Here is a 7,394-nt window from a genome sequence, read left to right on the forward strand (position 1 = left end):
TTCTCTTTATAGTGAGTATTGTCTCTCGTTATAGTATTCTCTATCTGTTTCTCTTTATAGTGAGTATTGTCTCTCATTATAGTATTCTCTATCTGTTTCTCTTTATAGTATGTACTGACTCATGTATGAACTGACTCTTTGTGTGTTTCATTGTTCTAGTAATAGTATTAGTGACTTCCTAAACTATACCTATTATAGTTTACTAGAAATGTTGTTTGTATGAATGAACATGTTTGTACACCTTTGCTACCCAAAGGTATTGAACTGAATGAAGAACTTTTATATCTATATACATACACATAATATATAACTAAGATTTAAATGACCTTCGGACAAACAACCGATACCCTAAGTCCACAACCAAACAAGGAACAGGAAGTAAGGCGAGCTATCAGTCTTAAGTCCTTTCAATCCTACTTATATAACTATATCTATATAGATATGCTTTTGACAAAATATAAGTTTAAAAGAGTTTGATAAAGAGTTTTGCATATAAAAGAGTTTGTAAAACGATTTGAAGCAATTTGTTTGAAAACACAGTTTGAAGTATAAGAAATCCATTTGTTTGATAGTTATTAATCACATGTGATTGATATAATAACTATAATGTTTCTACTTGTATTCCCCCCCCCCATAAAAGCATTTAAAATCATTTAAAAGGTAAATTAAGGGGTATGAACTCACCTGCAGTGAGTGATACGAATGAAAGATCGATTTGTAGGATGCTAAGTGCCAAGTGAAGCCTTGAGCACAACGGATCCTAATAAGCATATAATGACACATATATGTATGTAATTAGTGTTTAAGCAACTAATCATGATAGAGATTCACCTTAGGAACTAGGAAACACTTTTATGGAAGTGTTATAATCACAAAGGATTGCATCTAAGGGGTGTATGGCCACACAATGGTGTTTACGGCCCTATGTGTTTGCGGCTGTGAACTCATGAAGTCTTGTGCCAAAGGGTGTTTTAAGGTCTTTCCAGCATCAAGGAAGTGTTCTAGACCCATTCCTAGCCTTAAGAAGAGTTTATGGCCAAACTAGTAGCCTTAACAAGGGTTTACGGTGAAGGGAGATGCTCCTGGCCGTAAACTCTCATTGCTCTTGGAAATTGGTTGATTTCAAGGATGTAAATCAGGAGCTTCTACTATATAACAAGTATAGGGAAAGGATACTTACGATATGGAAGCAAAAAGGGTTGATTTCGGCCCAAAGAACTAGTGTGTGTTCTTGGTGTTCTTGAAGATCTAACCCAAAAGATGAAGTTCATGGATGAAATCAAAGGATGATACTAGTTAAGGAGATGTATCAACCAATCAAAGGATGAAACACTTACATTTTTGAAGATAAAAATGAAGATCGTTATAATAATTGAGAGAGAATTCGGGTTTCTTGACTTGAAATGGTGAATAATGAGAAGAAGTGAAGGAATAACATCCTTAAGGCCAAGAGTTTACGACCACCTTGAGTTTACGGTCGTAAACTCACGTGATGTGGCCGTAAACTCCTCATGAAGGAGTTTATGGCCTGATTGGTGGTTTTGAGCTTCAACAGATACTTCCTTATACTCATTCCTTGGATGTACTAGGCTTAGAACGCTCAAACAGACCCTAAATAGTGCTAAAAGATAGCAGAAACAAGTCTGACTTTGATTGAGTTGAAATGTTGTACAAGATAGAAATTTATGGTTGTCACAGAGACCAATGAGGTAGAGACACCCACTCAGTTTGGCCCACTCCCTGAACCAGCTTCAGTTAAGACTGAACCATGTGGGCCTACTGAGGTTATTAAGGTGAATGTTTCTGATGCTTCTACTTCATGTGCAGGTAAAGTGGTAGAAGATGAGAATAAGGAGAGCACTATTGAACAAACACATGACTCCTTGAACTCTGAATCTGTTGCTTCTAATCAACCTGCTTTTGGTAAATACAGGCCACCAATTCAAGCTAAACAGAGGGCTTGCTGTAAGTGTGCTTGTGGGAACAATAAGAGACAAGGCAAGGATACGCCACCAGGGGCAGGAAGAAACAATTCCTATGTGAAGAAAAAGACATGTTTTCACTGTGGAACACCTGGACACATTGCCCGAAACTGTCCAAATCGCGCATATGTTCCTTACTACGCACAAGGCTGGCAGAACGTGCCAAGAGGGAGATACTTCAAAAGAAACCCTTCGAGGCCACGTTCAAGCAATGGTGACTGGAACGCGCAGAAGGCCAAGAATCAAAATCCCAAAGTCAAGAAGGGAATGCCGACCAAGAAGTCCAATCCAAGAGATGCTCCAGTGAAACCAAGATCAGTTAAATCAAAGTCATCTCGAAGACCGACTTCAAGTTTAAAATCAAGTGCTGAGGCATCCATCCGATCGAACAAGAAATGGGTTAAACCCAACTACAGATGGGTACCAAAGGTTCAATCTCCCAAATCACCTAATGACTCTAACATTTCTTCATCTCCTGTTTGTGATAAGCAGGATATGTCATGGGAGAGAGTACCATGCAAAGATGAAAAAGGTCAACCCAGTTTCAAAATGGACTGGGTTCCAAAGACCAACTGATCCCGCTATGTGCTGGAGCAGCTATGGAGGCATATCATCAGACTTCGGTTTGTTGATAGTGGCTATTCCATGCACATGATAGGGGAACTTTCTCAACTGTACAACATTCAGAACTTTGTTTGAGAGTATGTGTCCTTTGCGGGAAGGGAAGAAAGGAGAGGATCACCAATAGGGTTTATGCTTAACAATGTGAAGAATTTTCGGATCTGTTCTGAGATTATGCATGTTGTTCTCAAACCTTCTCGATGCAAATTCAATCGGTGACTTACGGTTTAAGTTTTCTTCTCGATACTCCTGAGTTTATCTTAAACTGATTTGTTTTGAAGATAATCTTTTATTTTATTATAGTTTTTCATTAGTAGGTATTGTTTGGGAAGTGATATGAAGTATAGTGCTAAAGGGCAATTTATGATGCGTATAATGCACTAAAGCCAAATTGTCTAGACTCCGTGTTCAATGTGCTGGTAGGCACAAAGGATTTAAATGGACTAGACTAGGCATAGATGGACTGTGGTAAGACTTGGCAAATATGAACTTAGATAGTTTCATTTGGACTGACCATACGACGCTCGGGTATATTGAGCAGTGAGATAAACATGGGAACCTGCAGGATACACTAAATTCATACGTATCTAGAACTGTGGGTCAACATTTCCTCGATGTACGAACTTATGTCCTTAATTCTGGTGCTGATAGGGAGACTGGCGGGTTCTGATATAGTAAGTCTGTAGGAATTCATTTTCTTGCTTTCTATCTGTCAGCTATATGTTGCCTCCTCTGCGTGATCGGAAGATCCGACCTGGAATGCAACATATGCAACTCTATTTCTATGCACCTCCTTATCTATGCAATTCTTTCTATCTGTTAGTCATATGTTGTTCCCTCTGCATGATCGAAAGATCCGACATAGGACACAACATATGCACCCTTCTACTTCTCTATCCTCTATCTATGTTAGTCATATGTTGTTCCCTCTGCGTGATTGGAAGACATCCGACTTGGGATACAACATATGCACTTCTATATTTGACTTCTTTCTTAATGATTGAATACTTACCTAAAGTAAGGAGTTCTTTCGAAGTTCTTGATTACCGGGGTATGTCGGGAAGTGGGAAACACGTTCTAGTACATCTAAAATTGAACAATTTAAAAGGTTGTCTGTAGATCTCGCTGCTTAATTTATATGGACAACAATATCCTTGGTCGTCGTCAGCTAAATGTCCATTTAAGAATATAGTTTACACTGTCTGTCACTTATAACCTGTCCAATTTGTCAACATCCTTTGTGTTTAAGTGGACCACAATACCGGTGATTGACCAGATCTAAACATGCAGGTGTGTGTGTGCAGATAAACGATATTGAATTGTTTGACAACTTTGATCCCAAATATTTTTGTTTTTATTAAATTTGTTCATAGTTTTCCTCCATGCACAAATTTAGGGGGGGGGGGGAATTAAAATTAAAAAAAAAATCATAAAATTTAAAAATTAAAAAAAAAATCAGAAAATTCAAAAATCAAACAAAAATCAGAAAATTTAAAAATCCAAAAATATTTTTGTTTCTGTTTTTTATTTCCTTTTTAGAAAATATGAAAAATCCAAAAATATTGTGTGCTAAGTTTTCTTTTAGTTTTGTTTTTATTTCAATTTTTTTGTCTTGGAAAGTGAATTCAGATGTAGATGAGACTCATGGAGACTGTATCGAGATTTTCTGAGCCAAAGCTTCATCTGTGATCATCGAAGAATTCTCATTCGAAGGAACAAGAAATGAAGATTATTCTTTCAACATACAATCTTCCAACTCCAGAAGCAAGGTGAAGCTATACTTGAAGATTATGTGACAGATTGCATTGAAGCCTCCTCAATCAATTTGCTGCTATCTAAGTACCTGCTGAAGTGATCCAGAAGATTCGTTCTCTCTGATATTCCCTCTGAAGATTCTCAAGCTGAAAGCGCAAATTTTCAAGAATCTCTACAAGATGCCTCCACACCCAACGTGCGTTCACAGTCAAATCTTGAAGAAATGCCCAACTGCTCAAGATGAAGTCATTTATTGAAGATTCATCAAGTTCATCTTGAATCTGTGAAGAATTTAAAGATTAAAGCTGAAGCCAAGCTCCAAATGAAGATTGACAAGACAAGCCAGCTACATTTTTAGGGTGAGTTTGTTGGGTCATTAGAAAAGAAAGCTATAAACCAAGGGGGAGATTGTTGGGTCTAAAAATATGGTTTATACTTTACCTTTCTAGGCAATTATATTTTTCAGTCTAGGACCGTAAACATCCTTGGTGTTTGAGGTTAGATGTGTTCACGGGTGTGTTCACGGCCAGGTTATGTTTACGGCCGTGAACTGGTTCACGGTCGTGAACCTGTTCACGACCCATGTTCCCTTTAAATAGATGTCAAGTGGTAGGTGGAGTCATAAGTGTACACGGACAAGAGTGTGAGGTGGGAGTGTTCTAGAGAGAGAAAGTAGAGAGAAGAATAGAGTGTGTGTGAATCTCTTGTAAGGATCATCATTCATATCTTGAATACATTGCATATTCATTTTATTCTTCTTCTCATTCTTCTTATTTTGATCTTGCATCATCCAATTGATTGGGATTCCGCACCATCAATTGGATCTGATTGATACATCAAGCAAATTTGGGACTTTACAAATACTTTTGTGGGTAGCCAATGAAAATACACCTCTCAGCTCTAGGTTCTAGTTTGTCATGAGTTTATCATCTCACGAGAGCCTCACAACCCCAAACCTTGATATGTGCGAGGGATGGTACTTTCCATATCCACATATCATGAGGTGTCTTGGAAACCTTCTTAGTAGGAACAAGATTTAGAATATGTGTGGCTGTCTCTGAGGCATACACCTAGAAAGAAATAGGAAGAGAAGTTCGATTCATCATGGAACGAACCATGTCTAACAAGATTCGATTTCTCCTGTCGGCCACACCATTAAATTATGGTATCCTTGGAGGAGTCAATTGTGAAACTATTCCACATTCCTTAAGATAGTCGTGGAACTCAATATTATGATACTCTACGACTCTATTAGATCGGAGCATCTTTATCTTCCTGCCCAAATGATTCTCGTCCTCATGTCTAAACTGTTTGAACTTTTTAAAGGTTTTTGATTTATGTTTGATTAAGTAGATATAACCATATCTGCTATAATCATCTGTAAATGTCACGTAGTATCGATTTGCATCCCTTGTAGCATATTTGAAGGGCCCACATACATCAGTATGGATAAGGTCCAACAATCCTTAACCACTTTCATATATTTCAGTGAAAGGTGATTTTTTCATCTTCCCCAATAGACAAGACTCACATTCATCATCTGACCTTAAATCTAATGATTCCAACACTCCATCCTTTTGGAGTTGGGCGTTGTGTTTCTTATTTATGTGCCCAAGATGACGATGACACAAATGCTTTGTCTACACCATTAGACAAACCAATATGACATACACAATTTCCTAAGTTATCAACACAAATCACAGTTTCATACACATCATAACAAGGTAAAGCATTAAACATAAAAACACCATTTTTATAAGCCAAAATCGAACCACTCATATCATCAAAAAATATCAAAAACCTTATCTAAATAATGCATGAAAATAAATAATATTTCGTGTCATTTCTGACGAATAACAATAGTTAATCAAACCTATCTTAACATTACCACCGAGCACTAGACCATAAGTTCCAATCTTGGTAACAGGTGAAGATCGTCTATTCCACATGATCATATTTATTCTTCCTTTCCCTACCTCCTCACTTTCTCTTAGCCCCTCCAAATCAGAAAAAATATGGAAACCACATCCTGTGTTAAGGAACTAAGAACGAGTAAGTTGTGAGTTATTGATTTGAATAGTGTACATAACTGCCGAACATGGCTTGACCTTTCCATTCTTCAAATCTGGAAAGTATTTAGGGAAGCTTCGTTTCTAATGCCCTTTTTTGTTACAATAGTAGCAGGTGGCCTCTTTGGGGTCACTAACAGCAGGAATATCATAATTAGGCTTTGACTTTAACCCACTGCTAGATGTTCCAACATGGGCCTTTCCCTTCCAGTTCAATTGAAGATTATCCTTACTTCCTTCCTGTGTTTTTCCTAATGGAAAGGACAGGAGCACTTGTGGCAGAAGGGATCTGATTTTTATTCATCCCTGATTCAGCTGTCTGCAACAAGTTGTGGAGTTGGTTCAATGTGGTATCCGTGCTGTTCAAATAATAAGTTAAGATAAACTGATCATAACTGGGGGGCAAGGAGTTTAGGACCATTTCTATGCACAACTCCTTGTCAAAGGACACATTGAGCTTTTCCAACCGCTCCATGTATCTCTGCATTCTCTACATATGATTGCAGACAGATTCTCCCTCCTTCAACTTGCATGCCATTAACGCCTTGACGACCTCATACCTCTCTTGACGTGCTTTCTTGTGAAACTTTTCAGCAAGATCCAAGCACATCTCATATGGAAAATAGTCATCATAGAAATTTTGCAACTCAGGTATCATGGTTGCAACCATGATGCAAGTGACCATCGTTGCGTCGTCATAGTGTTGCTTGTAGGTGGCAAGCTTCTCTGGAGTAGCAGTTGACTCGTCGACTTCGAGTAGAGGTTTATCGAGAACATATTCTTTGCCCTCGTATCGAAGAGTCAATTTGATATATCGCATCTAGTCCATGTTGTTTGGACCAACTAATTTCTCCTTTGATAAGATAGATAGAAGAGTGAAGTTGAGTTGTTAGTGGATGATTGAGCAGCTGTTACGCCCTATTCCGAATCATTTCATATGTAGGGGTGGTGACCCGAAGACCGAGTC

The sequence above is a fragment of the Lactuca virosa genome, chromosome 4 (assembly GCF_052849685.1).
Source record: "Lactuca virosa cultivar CGN04683 chromosome 4, Lactuca_virosa_CGN04683_v6, whole genome shotgun sequence".
In the NCBI taxonomy this organism is placed as follows: domain Eukaryota; kingdom Viridiplantae; phylum Streptophyta; class Magnoliopsida; order Asterales; family Asteraceae; genus Lactuca; species Lactuca virosa.